The following is a 21174-nucleotide window of genomic DNA, read 5'->3' as shown; positions in this document are numbered from 1 at the left end:
ATGAGATCTCTTTCCAGAGTCATTAATGCTCTTTCCTCCTTCTGCACTATGAAGTCTCACTTCTGCTGCCTTCTGTCTGTTGAGGAATATAGGAAAAAAGGACCTTTTTGAGATCAGTACAGGCGGACCTGGCACCTCAGCCTGCAGAGATTTTTGTTGTTGGTCCATAAGTTAAGGATCTGGTTCATCTTATAACCTTCAGTGCTTTCACATGCGCAGATAAGAGTGGATATATTGTTAAATCCTGGTGGGAATATGCTAAGAACAAGATTGGGTAATACTAGGACTTCCCTGCACCCTTATGGATTCCTGAACAGCAGCTGTGTCCCATGTAAGACGCTGGAGCTTCCAGAAGCAATGGAATGTGACAGAGGTCTGTAGAAATCTTCCGCATGTTGGAAATTCTTATTGGAAATTATTCAAAGAAGCATCATTGCAAAAAGGAATTGCTGAAAACAATGGATCCAGATCAGGTGAAAGGCTGACTGGTCCTAAGCAATGCAGCAGTGAAACAGATCAGTTCAGCTCAGTTTTCTGGGTGCACCACTGATACCCGCTTTATTGGCCCAGGGTGCAAGGAGTTTGGTCTGTTTACAGCAGGCACCTAGAATCAGAATGATGGAGGAAGATCCAGTCAGTAGTTGGATGGTGTAGTGGTTAAGGGCTCTGTCTCTGACACAGGAGACCAGGGTTTGAATCTTGGCTCTTCCTGTTTAGCAAGCCAGCACCTATTCAGTAAGGAGACCTTGGGCAAGACTACCTAACACTGCTACTGCCTACTGAGCACGCCCTAGTGGCTGCAGCTCTGGTGCTTTGAGTCCACCAGGAGAAAAGAAAAATATAAATGTTGTCTCATCTTGTGTGCTAGGCACTGAGGTTGTACTAAAATGTGAGTATTGCTTCGGGTTGACCATAAACCAGGAGGGTTAGTGGAGTGGGAGGTTATTTGTGGTTGTTAGGGTTAAAGTAAGTACCAAGAAAGGGTTATGAGATGATGTGGGGCATGGACAAGGGGATTTTCATAAAGGGTTGTGGTTGGGTGAATGGCTTGGGAGATGCACTGAAAGCACATGTCCAAACCTGAAATGCCAGAATATGGCAATTATTTCTTCAATACTAGGCTCTAAACCCACATATTCCTAAAGCCAGATATACACAATAGGTGACTCTCGCTCAAGGCAGCTGTTCACGATTGCCTTAGCCTGAGCGACTAGCATGTTTAGCACAAACAATCCGAATTGGAGTACAGGTAGCGTATTTTTCGCACTAAAATATGCACCTGACCATAAGACGCACCCAGGTTTAGAGGACAAAAACCAGGGGAAAAATATATACTAAACCTGGTGCATCCATGGTAAAGGGGCATCTTGTGGATTATGCCCATTTGTACCTCTTGTGTACCCCATGTATCCTCCTCCCTGCCACTTTGTGTTCCCCTGTGTCCTCCATTTGTCCCCCTGCGTCCGCCTCTGCATGGACACAATACAGGGAGTCCCTGACATTGCGGCAGGTTGGAGGTCGGTATTGCCTGGCGTTCACAAGTCAGGAACTCCTTACATTTGGACTATAAGACGCAGTGACTTTTTTCCCCACTTTTGGAGACTAGAAAATGATTGCCATTGTAGGCCTGTCTCGCACCAGTCAGTATCAATACATATGTTTAACACAATGCTTTGTAATGAGGTCTTTGCTTATATGTGGCATTTAGGAGTGCAGTTAATATCTCAGCAGTGAATGATTGGTAAACAATTACCAACATTCACAAACCAACCAGGCCGCTCCTACATAGTAGTATAAAAATGCCTTCACAGAAGGTATAAAGCTGAGGTAGAAAGGGTGATATGTACATTAATTACAGTGCTCAGGTGTCAGGTGTTTTGACACCTGAGCACTGTAATTAATGTACATATCACCCTTTCTACCTCGGCTTTATACCTTCTGTGAAGGCATTTTTATACTACTATGTAGGAGCGGCCTGGTTGGTTTGTGAATGTTGGTAATTGTTTACCAATCATTCACTGCTGAGATATTAACTGCACTCCTAAATGCCATATATAAGCAAAGACCTCTCATTACAAAGCATTGTGTTAAACATATGTATTGATACTGACTGGTGCGAGACAGGCCTACAATGGCAATCATTTTCTAGTTGCTGATCTCACATATAAATAGTTAATGTTTGTGACCTGTTGATCACGGGTGTACATCACTCCATACCCAGCTGACCAACCAAGTGATATTCTCTATGTCACTATTTTTGTACATACAGGTCAGGTCCCCTGTTGAGACATAGTTTATCGACTAGCATGTTTACCAGACTCCCTCAACATCGCAGAGATACAACACTCCAGTACTTTATCGACTATGGCCAAGCCTATTCTCCCCATCCCAACTGCTGGAAGCCTCTCCATCGGTGTATGCATGGTCCCAGTGGTGTTCATTTGAATGCAGGAGAATATTACAAATGTACTCCCCTACTGATTTCCTAGGTTGTCCCTCTGGACACATAATTCAGATTGCAATGTAGGGATAAATAAATAAGATGAGTCCATATGGTGGTGGAGAAGAGCATAAGGGGAAGAGAGCCTTGCCAAACAGCCTTACAATCTAAGGAATATGGAAAGCGACATATTGATGGGTGTGGTGTACATGCAATGGAGGGGATTGGAGCTATGAAGATGGCGGGTAGGCGATGGTAAGTAGCTGGGTCTTTAAAGGACATCTGTAACGAGAGGGCTATGAAAGCTGCCATATTTATTTCCCTTTAAACATGCAGGCAGCCAGCGGGATACCAGGGAGGACTGGAGCTGCGGCGAGGGACCCAAAAGACTACTAGGGGCTGGAAGAAGCCCCAGGTAAGAAAAGAGAGATTAATTTCTTCGCCTTGGGAGCACTTTAAGGGATAGGGCTATAGGTGAAGAGAAGCTGTGTATGAGATGGTGGTCATTGGCCAAACTGTATGCTTGCCTGAATCGAGTGAGTTTTTAGGTTGTCCGTAAACTGGGTAAGTGTGGGTGAGTGGCGAATGAGTTGAGGGAGGGAGTTCCAGAGTAGGGGAGAGGATCGAGAGAAGTCTTGTAAGTAGGAGTAAGAAGAGGTGATCAGAGCGGAAGATAGGAGAATATTGTTAGTAGAGCAGAGATTGTGTGTAGAATGGTATCTGGAAAGAAGTTTATTTAGATGAGGTGGAGCTAGGTTATAAAATGCTTTGTACGCGAGTGTCAAGAAGATTTTTAATTGTATCCCTTGTGTAATTGGCATCCAGTGAAGTAACTGACAGAGGGGGATAGCGCTGAAGAAGCAGGAGGAGAGGTGGATGAGTCGTGCAGCAGAGTTCATGATAGACTGTAGTGGGGCTAAACGGTTGGCAGGGAGGCCGCAGAGCAGAGAGTCTAGTCGGAAAATACTCAGGGCATGCACCAGAAGTTTTGTAGTGTCCTGTGTGAGAAAAGGGGGGATGCGGGAGATGGTTTTTAGGTGGAGGCAACAGGAGGAGGATAGTTTGTCAATGTGTGGTTTGAATGAGAGACTGGAGTCCAATATTACACCTAGGCAGCGATCCCGGGGGACAGGAGTTATGGAAGTGCATAGTAAAGAGTAGAGCAGCCGGGCACATCCAGATAAAATGCCTTTATTCAAAAAAATGTTAAAATCAATTCCATGACAGGCAATGGCAGCAATCCAGCAGGAGAGAGAGGGTGAACAGGACCTGAGGAAGCACTCTTTTGTGTAGTGCGAAACAGCTGTCGACACCTTTGCATGTTCACCCTCTCTCTCCTGGTGGATTGCTGCCATTGCCTGTCGTGGAATTGATTTTAACATTTTTTGAATAAAGGCATTTTATCTGGATGTACCTGGCTGCTCTACTCTGTACTATACAGTCATGGTAAATTCTTTTTGAGCTTAGAGCACTCCAGGGAAGCCCTGTACAGTGGTCTTGTGCACCTTCCCCTCTACCTTGCTGGAGTTATGGAAGTGCCATCAACAGAAATGGTGATGTCAGGCAGGGGCATTGAGTTGTGAGGTGGGAAGATTTACCATTAGAGTTTTGTGACTTCATGATTAAAACTGGTAGCCCTGGGAACAGGAAACTATCCTCCTGCAGTGTAGAGGCTCACCTGTTTCAGCTGGGCGGCGCTCCTCCATTTGTCTGCGGCTCCTTGCACTCCGGTCCTCATCTGCGCAGAAGTGCCTCTCCTTCATGACACACTGGGGACAATAAGGGACGCACTGGGGGCACATGGGGGATAAAATAACTGGGGGAGAACATCTACAAGATGCCCATGCACCATGGACGCATCAGGTTGAGTGTGTATGTATGTATGTATATATATATATATATATATATATATATATATATAAATTATTTTTTTCCCTTGGTGTTTGTCCTCTAAACCTGGGTGTGTCTTATATTCCAGAGCATCTTATACGTCGAAAAATATGGTAGTTGTCTGGAATGATGGTTTGTGATTGCTTTGGGCAACTATTCAGTGTGTGTCCAGGTATCCCTTAACATCTGCTGACAGGTCACTGGCGATTGGATGTGCTGGAAAGCTGTGCCTAATCACTATCGATTCCTTCTGCAGCGCATATCCATTTATCCTCCCATCTGCAGTAGAAAGCCCAACAGCATGTTACTGCAGGGAACTGTCACCAAAAACAATCATAAACTATTGTTCTTTGATCTGCGTGACAAAGGTCTAAAGTGTCCACTAATGATACAATCTTGATTGTACAATGATGTGTACCAGGTTTTTCTTTTGCCTTTAGTCAGGTTGTGATCAGAGAGAGGATGCTGCCTCATGCGGAACCTGCAGGGGGAGCTGTTTGGCTCCTGAAGCAGCAGCGATCCTTATGCAGAAGAAATGACAGTTCTGAAAGGCATTTGATTGGCAGGACCTGACCAAGAATCCTCTAACTTCAGCAATACTCTTCAAGTGACGTTAAGATCCTGACTGGCATAGTACTTACAGTACCGTAAAACATGCCAGCTAATTGCAGGGCTCACATACCCTGACTGACTGTGTACAATGAGTATTCATCTTGGGCAGAGTCTGATAACAGCTACTTTGCTGCGCATCAAGTAAGTTAGCAAGTAAGGCCCGGTGCACATTAGCATTTGCCAACGGAACCGGCCGTACGGTTCCGTGGTCCCTTCCGCTGAGCGGACGAAAAAATGCTGCAGGACCCAATTTTCTGGACCGTTTCGCTAAGCAGAATGGAAACGGAAGGTTTTGCAGCATATAGGAACCAATGAAAACGGATGTTTTACAGCACACTGGCTGTAAAATGGACCGTTTTCACCGGATCCAGCTGGCGGGATCCGTATGTCCGGTTCCGTAAAACAAACGCTAATGTGAACCTGGCCTAAGGCTTCTTTTCCATGAGCTGCTGACAGGCGGTAAATTTACTGCCTGTCAGCTGCTTCCACCCACCGCCGGGTGCTTGCTAGCCCCCCCCCCCCCCCCCCGCCCTTCCTCCATGGAGTTGCATCGCCATGCTCTGATGAGTGAAGAGACTTTTTTTGATGCTGAGTAACACCATTGCGCATGACGTGATGTGCCGTATTACCAAACGCGGCCAAGCACTATTCCTCTGCAATTACATGCAGCCGAATGGTGCTTGAGGCTGACAGTCGGGTGGCTGAACTGCTCAACAAACTAGCAGTTCCACCGAACGTGGAAAAGGGGCCTTAGAGTTTATATTCACATGGTCAGTTGAGAGGAATGGTGGGTTCACTGCCTGGTGACCGCTCCTGTGGATCTTTGGTAGTGGTGTTGATGTGGCACTTAAAATGCTCAGTACATGGACATTTAAGTGGGAAGCAACTGAACACTTCAACTTCACAAGAGTCACGTGGTTGTTAACCCACTACAGTATTTCTGCACACTCATTGTGTCCCATTATTGAGCAGATTCCCAGCCAAATAACACCTGGAATGCTCTGTAAGCGCCTTCCACACTGAAAAACGCAATTGTTATTTTTAGTAGTTTACGAGTGCATGTTTTGTCGTGATTACGGGTGTAATCGGCGAGGATGATTACGATTCCAGAATTGGGGACACAGCTGTGCAGTGCCCATCGAGCATCAGTCCTGTCATCCCAGCACACAGCGCGGTTATCAGCTGGTGCAGAGATGACAGGGCAGGTGCCTGATCAGCACAGCAGCAAACCTTCAAATCCAGGAACATCACAGTACAAAGGAACAGGAAATGTTCTGCTGAGAGACACTGCCTGATATAAATATAACCCTTCCCCTGAAAATAAGCCCTAGCACATCCTTTGGAGCAAAAATTAACATAAGACACTGTCTTATTTTCGGGGGGAACACAGTATTTTAAACTCTGTGGTGGGCTTGCGCTTTGCGAATCACATAGAAAAATGCAGCACAATGCAGGGAGCATAAAAGAGCCCTAACCGCTTAGTTTACTGGGAAATGTGTTGCTGGTTTTTACTTCCTATAGAAAAGCGTTTTATGTCTGAAACCCCTGGGAATGAGCAATTGTTCTCTGTGAGGTTTATTGCTCATGTGACCTGGGTCTCACACTAGAGGCAATTAGGTACCTGAAGATACAGGGAGTGTCTCTAGTGTCTACAATAATCACTCCCTTCTCACTAACAGCTGAGAGCAAAGCAAGGTAACTTTCACAAATGAAGCATGCAGAGCTACTGAGCAGTGACCAGAGGAACACTAGAGGAATCACAGGTCGGTTTGTTACAACTCTTGAATAAATAGAGATGATTTGATAAATATTACTTTTTGTTTTTGGGGAAGTGAGTATACGCTAATAGGGTTAACAGCCACTGATGACCTTCTGAACTGTTTATGACCAGTGCAAATACTCCAAAGTGGGAAAATGCTGCATGGTTAAAATAGGTGTTTTTCCATGTTCCTTCTGTAAAGGCAAAGCACTCCGGTGTTACAGCTGCGTGGCGACCAACGAGGAGGAATGCTACAAGCAGGGCAACCACGTGTGTCCACAATACGCAGAGGTCTGCTCCACCATCCTGGCTCCAAGTAAGTCACATCTGCCTCTATGTATAGGAAACCTATGTGTAGAAATAGTGACTTTAGGGTTAGAGACACGAGGTAAAAATAAACTGAGATTATACAATTGTATCTATCTTCCTTCTCCTAAAAAGTACCTTATTTTAGATATCCCACAGGTTTATTATATTTTTAAATCTACTTTTTTAGTTTCTAACGTTTCATTGTCTCTGGTCAATGACACATTTATTGAAGTATGCCAGAGCTAAAATCTATGAACTATTGACTCTTTTTATCTCTTTCCTGCTCTTAGAAGCCATTTTCTGCAAGTAAAGTGTTTTATGGCTGTAATTCCTTTTTAGTGAAGGTTATGTTATAGTCTGACCTTTTATAGACACTGCCTGAAGAGTTAAAAAATCAGGTATGCAAGTGACAGAGAAAGAAAAACAAGAACACAGCATAGTTATGTGTGCTTGGCACCGTACATACACATCTATTTCATCATGTCACGTGTCGCCTTGTGTATCATTTAAGCTAATCACACAGGGAAAGTCACATGACAGTTTCATGTAGAAATCATCATACCAAAGAATTTTGTCATAGGGAGGTTTTTTTCTTGAGTCCATTTGTAAAACTTTTCAGATTTAAATCAAAGGTTTACATTTAAAGACACTAAGGTCGCATTCACAGTGGGACGTTATGGTCGCACGTTATAACGCAGCTTACTGCACTGCAATGCTAATCCTATGGGCCGTTCACAGTGCGACGTTAATGTTGCATTCACAATATTGCATTATGGTAACTCACTGCTTGCAGTGCATTACCTCTTAACACAGACACGGTGCGACTTAAAGGTCGCATTAAAATGCAACATCCCACTGTGAATGCAGCCTGAAGCAAAAAAATAAAATAAAAATAAATTGATATGATTTGTATGTGTCGTACAGCTAAGAAATAAAACATTAGGAGCAGAGACCTAAGTCTAATATTGTTTCCAGTACAGGGAGAGTTAAGGAACTCCAGTTGTTATCTTTGCAAAAGAGTAATTGAGCTCCATGACTTTCAAAGTCACAGAGAACTCTGTCTTCTGAAGCTTGTTATCTCAAGTGTCTGTTAATGTATCTACTTTTTCTTTGCAGAGAAGAGTTCAAACATTCACAAGCCTGCTCTGTAAAATCATTTACAATGCTGAGTGTTGTGTTAACTGCAAATATTAGAGAATGATGCAGTGTTATTAAAAAAAACAACTATATAACTAAAAATAAAAATATGAGAATATTTATATATTTTGCTACTAATGTTCTAGTAATTATCCGTACTACACATACAATTCATTATATAATATATATTTTTTGCTTCAGTGTCTCTTTTAAAAACACATTTTAAAAATGGACAACATGGGGTCCACCCTTTGTCCCCTATGACACATGTCATGGAATCCAGAACATACAGTACAAGGTGCAAAGAGCCTGCATGCATTAGGATTCCCTCACCTACATTTTCCCACCCTATTCAGTTCCTTCAGAATGTAACAAATGTCATTACACACAGTACCTATAAATACCGCCCCAATCTCACTGAGCACTGATGAGGGAGGAAGAGAAAAGACTGATGGTCTCTTATTACTGGTATCTAAACCACTAAGCCACAGGGAGTCTGTTCAGCTCTGTTCTGCCTCAAACCTCCCAAACTCTAGGTGGCCATACATCACTCGACTTGGTGGCTGATCGACCATTCAATTCAATAAGTATAACCTAATCAGATGAAAATTGGTGCCGCCATGAGCATTCCCAATCGACGAATTTCAGGGCAAATTCGGTGGCGTGTATCGATTGGACATACAGGAAAATCTGGGACTGACAAACTGGATCTGGTGGGTGGCAATAACGGCATGCAATATCTGGACAGGCGAGGAATGCGACAGAACCCTCGGAGCGTGTACCTAGCTCCCCCCCTCCCCCAGGGGGGCCAGGGAGCAAGTAATTGAACGGGCATCGGAGGGGACATAACATATTAGTGGGGACAGCGACCGGGGGCCTTGTGGTGGCGTCATACGAACGATTCCTAAAAGATTTCATGCTAAAATCAATCAGGAGTCGGGTTGTGGTTTATGGTGGCCAACAGAGCTCTCTCCAATCGGATTAGATCAGAGAGAGATCTGTCTCTTGGTCGATCGGCTGCCAAAATCGCTAGATGTTTGGCCACCTTTACTGGTTCCTCTTCTAACCTCATAGATGACTTAGCAGACAGACAACCTCAAATGTTCCCCAGACACACCTCAGCCCAGATCAGTGGAAGGCAGAACATGATGAAATCTTTCCTCCTTATCTCCGTTTCTGCAGAAAGTAGCTGAATTCCAGAGATAAGGAACTATTATGTTCTCAAACACTCCAGACTATATGCTAGAAACTCTCAACTGTACTAAAATATATGCTGCAAAAATGTCATAACAGCTGCTTTTCTCCAACTTACAGGGGTTATTTGTAACCATTCTACCTAACATGGAGGGTGCAGCACAGCTTAATCAATACAGGCACCATGGGCAAAGGGATGAAATTGAGGAAAAATTGCCCATGGTGCCTATATTGATTAAGCCATGCTGCACCCTTTTTTGGTCGCTAGATGGAGCTCTCCATCTATGGCGACCTTTTTTACGCATGCGCCATGCATAATAATGCAGGACGCGAGTATCAATTTGACTCACGCTCACTATAGGTGGCTCGCGTAATTACGTACGTGTGCGCCCTGTAATGACGTGTATACGTCATAGGCATGCACACGCGCTATGCGGAAATATGGGCGGCGCTACCGCAGGAACTGACGCTACACGCCGGCTTCTTGGTGTTATTTAACCAGATGGTTGTAGCCACCGTAGAAGCGCTGTTTCAGCGCGAAACAGCCGTCAGGCATCCTGTGCCCTGCACCCACCACCACTAACGCCTCTTCTCACTTGGTATGTTCACCATCAATTGCAGCTTTTATCATTGTTGTACTTGAACATTTGCAGCAGCTTTCCTTCCATCTTTTACCTTCATCTATATTCTACAGCTAGAGCACGCTGAAGAGGTTCCTGAGAAGGGGTGTGCTTGAAATTCATCTCTATCCACTGCATGTTCTATATATAGAGCTATTTATGCTATGCCGCTGTAGTGCCAACCTCCAGCTTTCCTTCTATTTGGTTAACTAGTATTGTCTGCCGGCACCAGGGATGCTCGGATGTGCCTCATCCACGAATTCGGCAATCCGCGTGGTTGCAAAAAAAAAAAAATCCGCATTCGGCCCCGCCGCATGCGGATTTTCGTCCGCGTCCACGCAACCACGCGGATTTTCTGCCGTGAATGGCGTAATCACGCGTGGATTCCCGCCCGGAGGCGGATTTTCTTTTAACGTTAATAACAAAGCCCCCATACATGCTACAATCCCCCAAATTGCATGGATTATCGAGGTGATAAGGGGCAACATAACTTCAACATAAAAAATTCCCCCCAAAATTTTTTTTCTAGAGAAAATGGATTTTAAAGTGAAATCAACACTTTAAATGGGGCTATTAATTGGTAATAAGTGGTTTTAAAAAGGGATATACGCGTTAAGCAGTCAAAGAGGTGAAGGCGAGTTCCAATGGCACTTGGCGGCGAAGGTACCGCTGGAGGAGGATGAGTGGCTGACGCCAAAAAGGCCCCAGAGAGGTTTTTGTAATTTTTTTTTTGTTTTTTTTGCAGCAATTAGCAATGACATTGCAGCAGAGTTGTCAGTGGACACGGGCAGTGTGAACGCAGAGTGCAGTGGTGGTAGCGACTGAGTCAGGAGAAGGACTATGCGGGCGGTCAGTTCAGCAGCACAGGAGGACCACGGCAACATACTGGTAGTAGTAGTAGCAGCACAGCGTCATAGTGCTGGCCAAAAAATTAAATGCACCCGGTGACCCGGGCAGTGTGAACGCAGACAGAGTACATTGGTGGAAGCGAGTGAGTCAGGAGGAGGAGGACAATGCGGGCGGTCAATTCAGCAGCACAGAAGGACCATGGCAACATACTGGTGGTAGTAGTAGCAGCACAGCGTCATAGTGCTGGCCAAAAAATTAAATGCACCCGGTGACCCGGGCAGTGATAACGCAGACAGAGTACATTGGTGGTACCGTGGTAGCGACTGTGTCAGGAGGAGGAGGAGGACAAAGCGGGCGTTCAGTTCAGCAGCAGCAGCAGCACAGAAGGACCATGGCAACATACTGGTGGTAGTAGTAGCAGCACAGCGTCATAGTGCTGGCCAAAAAATTAAATGCACCCGGTGACCCGGGCAGTGATAACGCAGACAGAGTGCATTGGTGGTACCGTGGTAGCGACTGAGTCAGGAGGAGGAGGCGGACAAAGCGGGCGTTCAGTTCAGCAGCACAGAAGGACCATGCCAACATACTGGTGGTAGTAGTAGTAGCACAGTGTCATAGTGCTCCCACACTCCCACTACACTACACTGACTACAACTAACTACAGCAATCACTCACTGACTAGCTAACTGTGTACAGTATAAGAGCAGTGTTAGCAAAAAAAAACGCTTTGTTTTTAACACAATAAATGCACTTGCTCAAACAACAATGGCCTGGAGATAATCCTCTCAGCACCACAGTCTAGCAAGGACAGAGCTTTTCCATCATGGCCGCCGCTTTATATTCAGGAGGGGAGGGCATAGCTCCCCTCCTGTGATTGGTTGCTAGGGCCTGGCTGGGGCACTCTGATTGGCCTGCAATGTGTCACTTCCGCATAGTTTGACGCATTTCCGCAAACCACGACTTCAGCACCGGGTTTCACGAGCATTCACACGAAGCCGAAGTAGATTTTCGTGGTTGAAAATCTATTCACGGCTTAGCGTGTCCGAGGCGGAATGCGTCAAAACGGTCGTGAATCCACGCGTAAGCGTGATCACGACCTGGCGGTGAGCACCACTGGGCGGCACCCCCCGATCAGCCGCTGGATACATTACCGCGCCGGGATCCAGTGATCGAGCAGCCTCCCGCTCAGCTCCGGTCCTCACTATGAGGAGGATCGTACATGATGTCAGTGACGTCATGCGCAGTCCTGATCGTCCCCATAGTGAGGACCGGAGCTGAGCGGGAGGCTGCTCGATCACTGGATCCCTGCGTGGTAATGTATCCAGCGGGCGATCGGGGGTGCCGGCAGACAATACTAGTTAGCCTAGTGCTAGCTAGTATCTAAAGGACACATTTTAACTAATAAATTAATTCTGGGGGGTCCCGATCGGCTGCAAAACCTCTGCAGCGGCATGCCCGACAGTGTCGGGCATACCACTAAGGAGGTTAATGATCAGTATAATGAGAAATAGTAAAATTGCAAAATTTAAAATAAGTGTATACCTACATCTAAGGTTTGCATTTCTTTTTCTAGTGGCGTCACTTACAGTAGATCTGACAAATTTTACATGTTTTGGACTAGTCCATCTCCTTTTGCGGGATTCTCAGGATTTATGCTTTACAGAAGCATTCCCTAAAGGGATCTATACAAAGATGGCAGCCGGGAACTCTAGTGCTGGGTACACACGTTGAGATTTCCCGCTCGATTCGGGAATCGATTCGATGATTTCAAACATGCTCGTTTGGATTTCGATCGTTCCTTCCTGCCATAGATTTTGCATACTTAGCGTGAAAAAAACAATCGAAATCCAATCGAGCATGTTTGAAATAATCGAATCGATATGTTCGATCCCGCGAATCGAGCGGGAAATCTCAACGTGTGTACCCAGCATAGTAACTTACACACTATTTTGCCAGTTGGACTGAGCAACTGCCATTCAGGAAGTGCTTTTGAAAATAAAGAAACCCTTAGGCCCCCATTTACACTTAATCAGTTGGTATGCGTTAGTGTGTGTTGGTATGTGGTTTTTCCATAGCAGTGCATTGGGAAGAAGATTTCAGTTAAAACACGTTAAGTGTGAACGGCGCCATACGAAAACATGGGCGTTACTTTGAAAATCAGTTTTTTCTTTCAGTTATAACTGAGAGCAACTGATTGAGTGTAAAAGGACCCTTAGAATCCCCCATGAGGAGATGAGCTAGTCCAAAACCATATTTTTAGTACCTGCTGTTTAGTGACATAGGAAAGTAATTTATTGTGCATTTTCTTCTAAAACAAATATACAAGTTATATGCGTGCATACATATGTATTTTACATTTTACAATGTTTCCCGATAGTGATCCTTTAACATAGTCACTCCGGTTAACCAGCCATGCTGCTTACACCTGCCTATATCATTTACTGTCTTACCCAGACACAAAAGCACCAGAATAAACACAACTACTAGGCATGGCTTGCTGTCAGCAGTCACTCATCAAATCCCCAAAACAACCCTGGACCACTTCTAAGGGTCACCTTCTTCTCACAGAGGCAAATGTGTTCGTTTCCAGAATGCTCAGCGATAGATTTTAAAGGATAACTGAAGCGAGAGGGATATGAAGGCTGCCATATTTATTTCCTTATAAACAATACAAATTGCCTGGCTGTACTGCTGATCCTCTGCCATAGACCTTGAACAAGCATGCAGATCAGATGTTTCTGACTGAAGTCTGACTAGATTAGCCACAGGCTTATTTCTGGTGTCCGATTCAGACACTGCTGATGCCAGGAAGATTAGCAGGAATCCAGGCTTTTAAAAGCACATCAATATGGCAGCCTCCATATCCATCTGACATCATGGGGACATATGACATTCACTTTTTCACCTGAGTTTTCTCCTCTGTGATATTTTAAAACTTTTCAATAAAATCCCCTGTAAACCACCAGCAAGCAAAAAAATACTCAAAATAGTTTTGATAGTACTCTTTACCTACTTTTTGGTACTTTTTTCCCATTGCAAAGTACTAAAAAGTTATTTTAAATCAAAGATGAAAAATGTTCTCCTAGGAGAAAACTAGGGTGAAAAAGTGAATTGCATATGGGCCCAGGTGTCCTTTCAAGTGTAACTGTCATCAATCAAACACAAGGATTTATACCGTATTTTTCGGGCTATAAGCATAGCTCCCAACTGTCCCTCCTTTGGAGGGACAGTCCCTCTTTGGGAGCCCTGTCCCTCTGTCCCTCTTTCCTCCTCATTTGTCCCTCTTTCTATGTAAATATATATATTTCTCTATTAAAAAATGTGTAAATGTGTTTGACTCTAAACTTTATTCCCATCCTTTAAATTGACATATTACTAAGTGTTAATATGATGGAAAATGAACCGGATAGAAAAGGACCAGTGTGGTTTGAATTGTAAAACATGTTTTTCTTATGAATACTTTATGGTATGCGTGACTAGGGGGTGTGACGGGGCATGATCAGGGGTGTGGCAAGGGCGTGGTTTAACCACTTAAAGTGAACCTCCAGACTAAAAATTGACTCAGCAGCACTGGAAAGGCCTGGTGTTTCTTTAACTGTTTCACAGCATCCGAACTTTTTTTCTCTTATACAAGCCTCATTTTTAGCTGCACAGAAAAAAACTGCCCGGGCATTTTTCCCCTAATGCTGTGCAAAGCATGATGGGATTTCTGATGTTTTGGTGCATTTTTTTTTTTTTTTAATATATTTTGAATTTGACATTTGAAGCCTAGTACGTGCAGCTGGGAGGGGTAATCAGAACACAGGACAGTTGGAACTGTGTCTCCTGCTCCCTGTCACCTCCTTTCAACCAAAAAGATGGCTGTCCCCATGAAGATGGCAGCCCCCATGAATCACAAACATTTGCCTGTTCTTTTAAAATGGGGCGGGTAAGAGATTATATTACATATCTATTCTAATTAACATAACTAATGTAACTTAACCTGCTGAGCGGTCTGGACGAGCTCAGCTCGTCCAACACCGCCAGAGGCTGCCGCTCAGGCCCTGCTGGGCCGATTTTAGTCAAATAAAAAGCAGCACACGCAGCCGGCACTTTGCCAGCCGCGTGTGCTGCCTGATCGCCGCCGCTCTGCGGCGATCCGCCGCGAGCAGCGGCGAAAGAGGGTCCCCCCAGCCGCCTGAGCCCAGCGTAGCCGGAACAAAAAGTTCCGGCCAGCGCTAAGGGCTGGATCGGAGGCGGCTGACGTCGATGACGTCACTCCGCTCGTCGCTATGGCGACGATATAAGCAAAACAAGGAAGGCCGCTCATTGCGGCCTTCCTTGTTTATTCTGGGCGCCGGAGGCGATCGGAAGATCGCCTCCGGAGCGCCCTCTAGTGGGCTTTCATGCAGCCAACTTTCAGTTGGCTGCATGAAATAGTTTTTTTTTTATTTAAAAAAAACCCTCCCGCAGCCACCCTGGCGATTTAATCAGAACGCCAGGGTGGTTAATGACAGTATGTTTGTTTAGGCTGAAGTTCCCCTTTAAAGGGGTTCTGTGGGGGTTGCGGAAGAGAAAAACTGACACTTACCTTGGGCTTCTATCAGCCCCGTGCAGCGTTAATGTCCCACGCCGTCCTCCTCCCATCTGCCGTTCTCCGCCGCCGGCCCCGGTCTAAGCGGCATGGGATCCAACTGCGGCTGCGCTAGAGTGGCCGCGCACCCGCTCGCTTCTGCCTGCGTCATCGGAAGCTTACTGGGCAAGCGCAGTACAAGGCTCCGTTGTACTGCGCCTGCGCAGTAAGCCTCAGATGACGCGAGCGGAGGCACGGCAACACGCATTATTTGTCTGTATGTCAGACGAATAATAGCCCGGTGCCGGCTGCGGGGAATGGCGGATGGGAGCAGGACGTCGTGGGACATTACCGCTGCATGGGGCTGATAGAAGCCCAAGGTAAGTGTCAGTTTTTCTCTTCCACAACCCCCACAGAACCCCGAAGTCTGCAGAGCAGGGCTTCGGGCGGCCATCTTACCGTAGCCCTGCCTGGTGCTCCGGGCTGCCGCTGTGAACTGACTCGGCGTCTCTTACACGCCTGAAGTCAGTTCACGCCAGGGGTTGCTTTGGGGGTGCTTGGACAAATTTAGCAAGCACCCCCCTGGCGCCGCCACTGTTGATGGGTGTCTCAGTGGGTGATTAGAGGGGAGAATAGAAGCAATCAATGCACTGGGGAGGTGATCGGAAGGGGGTCTGAGGGGGGATCTGAGGGTTTGGCTGAGTGATCAGGAGCCCACACGGGGCAAATTAGGGCCTGATTTGATGGGTAGGTGTGCTAGGAGGTGACAGGAGGTGATTGATGGGTGTCTCAGGGTGTGAATAGAGGGGGAAATAGATGCAAGCAATGCACTGGGGAGGTGATCGGGTGTATCTGAGGGCGATCTGAGGGTGTGGGCTGGTCATTGGGTGCCCGCAAGGGGCAGACGAGGGTCTGATCTGATGGGTATGATGGGTAGCAGTGACAGGTGGTGACAGGGGGTGATTGATGGGTGATTAGAGGGGAGAACAGATGTAAATAATGCACTGGGGAGGTGATCAGAGGGGTCTGGGGGGCTATCTCAGGGTGTGGGCGGGTGATTGGGTGCCCGCAAGGCTCACTCCCCACCCCTAGTGCCTCCCACCCTCCCTCCTTCAGCAGAGTGTAAATGAGGTTACTCACCCAGCTCTCTGCATTTCAATGATGAGATCTCCCTTCAGTTGGGGGCCCCTGTAGCTACTTATTACTGAGGGTACCTCTGGTTACCTATTGCTAAGGGACACCTGTAGTTACCTATGGCAGGGAAGTAAGGGAGAAGTTACATCAGGGCCAGCCAGCACACTTGCGGTACGGTTCATCGGGTGTTTGTAGGTTCATGGAGGGCGGAGTCTAGTATGCCAAGACATTTGCACCTATAGGTCCCTGTGATGTAAATCCAGACCTGCCTTTTAAGCAATTCCAGTTTCCTGGCATCCTGCTGATCCTCTGCCTCTAATGCTTTTAGCCATAGCCCCTGAACAAGCATGCAGCAGATCAGGGGTTTCTGACATTATTGTCAGATCTGACAAGATTAGCTGCAGTGGCTGAATGGAGTAATGGTTAAGGGCTCCGCTTCTGACACAGGAGACCAGGGTTTGAATCTCGGCTCTGCCTGTTCAGTAAGCCAGCACCTATTCAGTAGGAGACCTTGGGCCAGTCTCCCTAACACTGCTACTGCCTATAGAGCGTGTCCTAGTGGCTGCAGCTCTGGCGCTTTGAGTCTGCCAGGAGAAAATCGCTATATAAGTGTTCTGTGTTTGTTTGTTTGTTGTCATGCTTGTTTCTGGTGTTATTCAGACACTTCTGCAGCCTAACAGATCAGCAGGGCTGCCAGGCAACCGGTATTATTTAAAAGGAAATCAATATGGCAGCCTCCATATTTCTTTCTCTTCAGTTGTCCTTTAAAGGTACCCTGAGCAGTAAAAATAAATGGAATCGCTACTTACCTGGTCGGGAGGTCCCCCGGCGTCCTCATGGCTGCTGCACAGTGAAACCACGCCGGCCGCCGTGATGCTGCGAAGCGACCGAGATACGGAAGCTGCAGCCAGACACCCGACCCAGGTGTCTCTGGTGCTGTATGCGGCGGAGGGACCGGGAGAGGAGCCAGGAGTACACCGGGGGACCTCCCGACCTACAGTGGGCAGGAGAATGCCCCAGGTAAATAGCGATTCCATTTATTTTTACTGCTCAGGGTCCCTTTTTTTCTGGTGTACAGAAAACACGTACAGAAAACAGTGTGCTCCCAGCCTCAGCTTATTACACTCACTCTGTCCATCTCTGATGGAGCAGAACTGGCTCTGCAAACTTCTCCAGGATCAATATAGTACACATCACTTGGGGAGGGGTAGAGGTTGGTGGCTGGGCGCTGTACACAAGAGCCTGCTGCATACTGAATAGGGACTGTCTACAAATCTTTGTATGATTCTTTATCAGTAGCTGAGCAAATGCAGTCATTTGAACAATTGTGCAGAGAGCAGAAAGTTTTTTCTCTCCGTGACATTGTCAGTGTCTCAGGACAGGGAAAATAAACTTCTCCCCCCACGGGGCCCCCTGTGGCTTCTGGGCGGCAGCATCCCTTGCAGGGTCTATTGTTACGCCCCTGCTTCATCCCAATCAGTAGCTGATACCTCCTTTCCCATGAGGAATCTACAGTATTCCTTTTCTCAAACGGATCATCAGGGGGCTCTGTATGGCTGATATTGTGGTGAAACCCCTCCCACAGTGTGATGTGAGGACGTGGTCCTGGCAGTTTCCTGTCTGTGGACCTCGTTGCATTGTGGGAAATAGCCATTTACAGCTGTTTCCAACTGCCAAAAAAGAAAGCAGCATCTCCTTCCGCTGACATCACCTGCCAGCAGTAAAAACGTCATTGGAAAAATTGGGAGACCAAAATCCATATCCTCAATGGTGCGCCACAACACCAATAATATAACCATATAAGTACAAGGATAGATAGTAAAAAAAGTATTTTTGAAGAGACAAAGAAGTTTCAAGATGATCTTAAATTTTAATGTATCAAAAAGTTCTTTTGTAAAAACAGAGTGCACGCTCTCCTGGTCCATCTTGCCTGTGTGCTGTATCCAATGGTAGTCTAAGTGGTGTTTCCTGGCTTGATTTTGTCCAGATGGTACCCGTCCCAATTTTTGTCCTGTATATTACAGATTACAATTGTTTGTGAAGGCCTAAAGAAGGTTACTCCGAAACAAGTCGACGTTGTCGCCTTTTTAAACAATTGCATATTTCAACATATATCTTTGGTACTTGATAATGGGATGTTGTTTGCAAAGATGAATGCGCTTGAAGATTTGTGAACTCTGTTTTTAGGAAAGAACTTTTTAATACATTAAAATATAAGATCATCTTGAAACTTTTTCTTCAAAAATACTTTTTTTTTGTTTTTTTTACTATATATCCTTGTACTTATATAGCAGTAAAAATGTCACCATGTGATAAATGTCAGAATGTAAATCAGGGAGAGGAAAGATTTTACAATGGGCAAACACTGACTAAATCATGAAGCACTTTTTTATTACATTATTTTCACTGGAGTTCCTCTTTAACCCTTTAGCAGCAAATTTATTTAGAGGTTTTCAAGTGCTCCAGGCCAATTTATTTTAGCACATTTTTTTTATTTCTTACATTTCCCTGTTCCTAATTAATACTGCTGTAATGTGTATTTATGGCCACTTGTCACTAGGGGGCAGTATGAGACAATTACAGAGGACTTCTGCTTTCAGTTTCTATATTTTCTGCTAGTAGAGCGAGACATCAAAGCATTCCAAGAATTTACAGCACAAGTAGTTCTGCCAACTGAGGTCAAAAGCAGAGCACTTATCACAAACATGATCACTCTATTGAATTTGCTAATGGGTTAACGTGGTGCCTTTTCTTATTTTTAGTAAGCAGGCTAAGTGGCATGGCCAGGAGATCCCACTGATGTTCCTTGGAGTAATCAAAAGTTAAACTAAACTCTTGCACTGAACACAATGAAAAGTCTTTATTCCACATATAGTCGCTGAAGAAATCCACTGCTCTGTGTTCCTGTGCTTGTTTAGCCAGATCAAAGTGTCTTATTCGTTCTTATCAGCAGCTGTGGATAGACTGCAGGAGCTCTGCTGAGGAAGCTCTCCCCATACCGTAAACACTGAGGCTTAACCCATTCAGTGCTCTCTGCAAAGTAAAACCAATTTGTAAACGTCAGATTTTTAGGCTTTCCCTAAATAGAAATGAAGAATGTTGTTGTCCATAAAGGTTTTCATATGGTGGCTAATCTTTTACAGACCACTTTAACAGAGTAACCAAGCAGCTCAGGGTGACCCAAACTACTAGGAATGTATAGGGGGATAAAAGGGACCAAAAAGCCCTCCTACTAAAAAAGCAAAGCTTTTCTTTTTTAGTAGGAGGGCTTTTTGGTCCCTTTTATCCCCCTATACATTCCTAGTAGTTTGGGTTACCCTGAGCTGCTTGGTTACTCTGTTGTACTCGTCCAAGCCCTATTTCATACAGCCGTATCAATCCCTGCCATGTACTGATGAGGACCAAAAGTCAGAAACTGGCTGTCTACATGTGGGTTTGATATGGCTGTGTAAAACTTAAAGCTATAGGCTTGCTATACACCAGCGGTTCTGGATGCTTGCTTGGCTTAACAAGGGTGAAAAGGGATATTTTGCATATTTAGTGGTAGTGCATTGTGGGTAACCACAAATGTTCATTTATGACTGAATTATTGCAAATTTCCTTCTGTTTTAAGGCTATTACACCAAACATACCACTTTAAGTCAGTGACTTTATAAATGTGTCTTTTGGAAATGTATAAGAAATGAGGGAAGTGCGACAATCTGCAGCACCACTGTCCCAATCACCGCACACAGGCTGGAGAGGCTCTGTCTGAATTACTGGATTTTATCCCCTGGGTCATAAAACACTATGGGGGTGTCTGGGAGGTTGGTCTATTACCAGTTATGTGACTGCAGTCATGCAGCAGTGACGCTCCATTTAAAAAATAAATGAATCTAGGCTGTCCCACATTTACTATGCACATTCCAGGATTGGGTGGTGCACATCATTATAAAAGCACCATTAATTATTATTATCTTTTATATAGCACCATGTTCTACTGCAGTGCTTAAAGGACAACTGAAGCGAGAGGTATATGGAGGCTGCCATATTTATTTCCTTTTAAGCAATGACAGTTTCCTGGTTATCCTGCTGATCCTCTGCCTCTAATACGTTGCACTACTGCAGCCAAATAGACCAGCAGGGCTGCCAGATAACTTGCATTGTTTAACCCTCCTGGCGGTATATTAAAAACCGCCAGGGGGCAGCGCAGCCGGTTTTTTATTTATTTATTTTTTTAAATCATGTAGCAAGCCTAGGGCTCGCTACATGATAGCCGCTGCTCAGCGGCATCCCCCCAGCCCCGCCGATCGCCTCCGGCGATAGGCGATCAGGAAATCCCGTTCAAAGAACGGGATTTCCTGGAGGGCTTCCCCCGTCGCCATGGCGACGGGGCGGGATGACGTCACCGACGTCATGGACGTCGTGACGTCTAAGGGAGTCCCGATCCACCCCTTGCTGCTGCCTGGCGCTGATAGGCAAGGCAGTGCAGGGGTCTAGGGGGGGGGCTGTGTTGCGACGCGGATAGCGGCGATCGAGCGCGGGGCGGCGGCGATCGAAGTGCTGACGCAGCTAGCAAAGTGCTAGCTGCGTTCAGCAAAAAACAAATTACTCAAATCGGCCCAGCAGGGCCTGACAAAACCTCCTGCGCGGCTTACCCCGAACGCCAGGAAGGTTAAAAGGGAAATAAATATGGCAG

The sequence above is a fragment of the Hyperolius riggenbachi genome, chromosome 3 (genome assembly GCF_040937935.1).
Source record: "Hyperolius riggenbachi isolate aHypRig1 chromosome 3, aHypRig1.pri, whole genome shotgun sequence".
Taxonomy (NCBI): domain Eukaryota; kingdom Metazoa; phylum Chordata; class Amphibia; order Anura; family Hyperoliidae; genus Hyperolius; species Hyperolius riggenbachi.
This window is presented reverse-complemented; position numbering follows the sequence as displayed.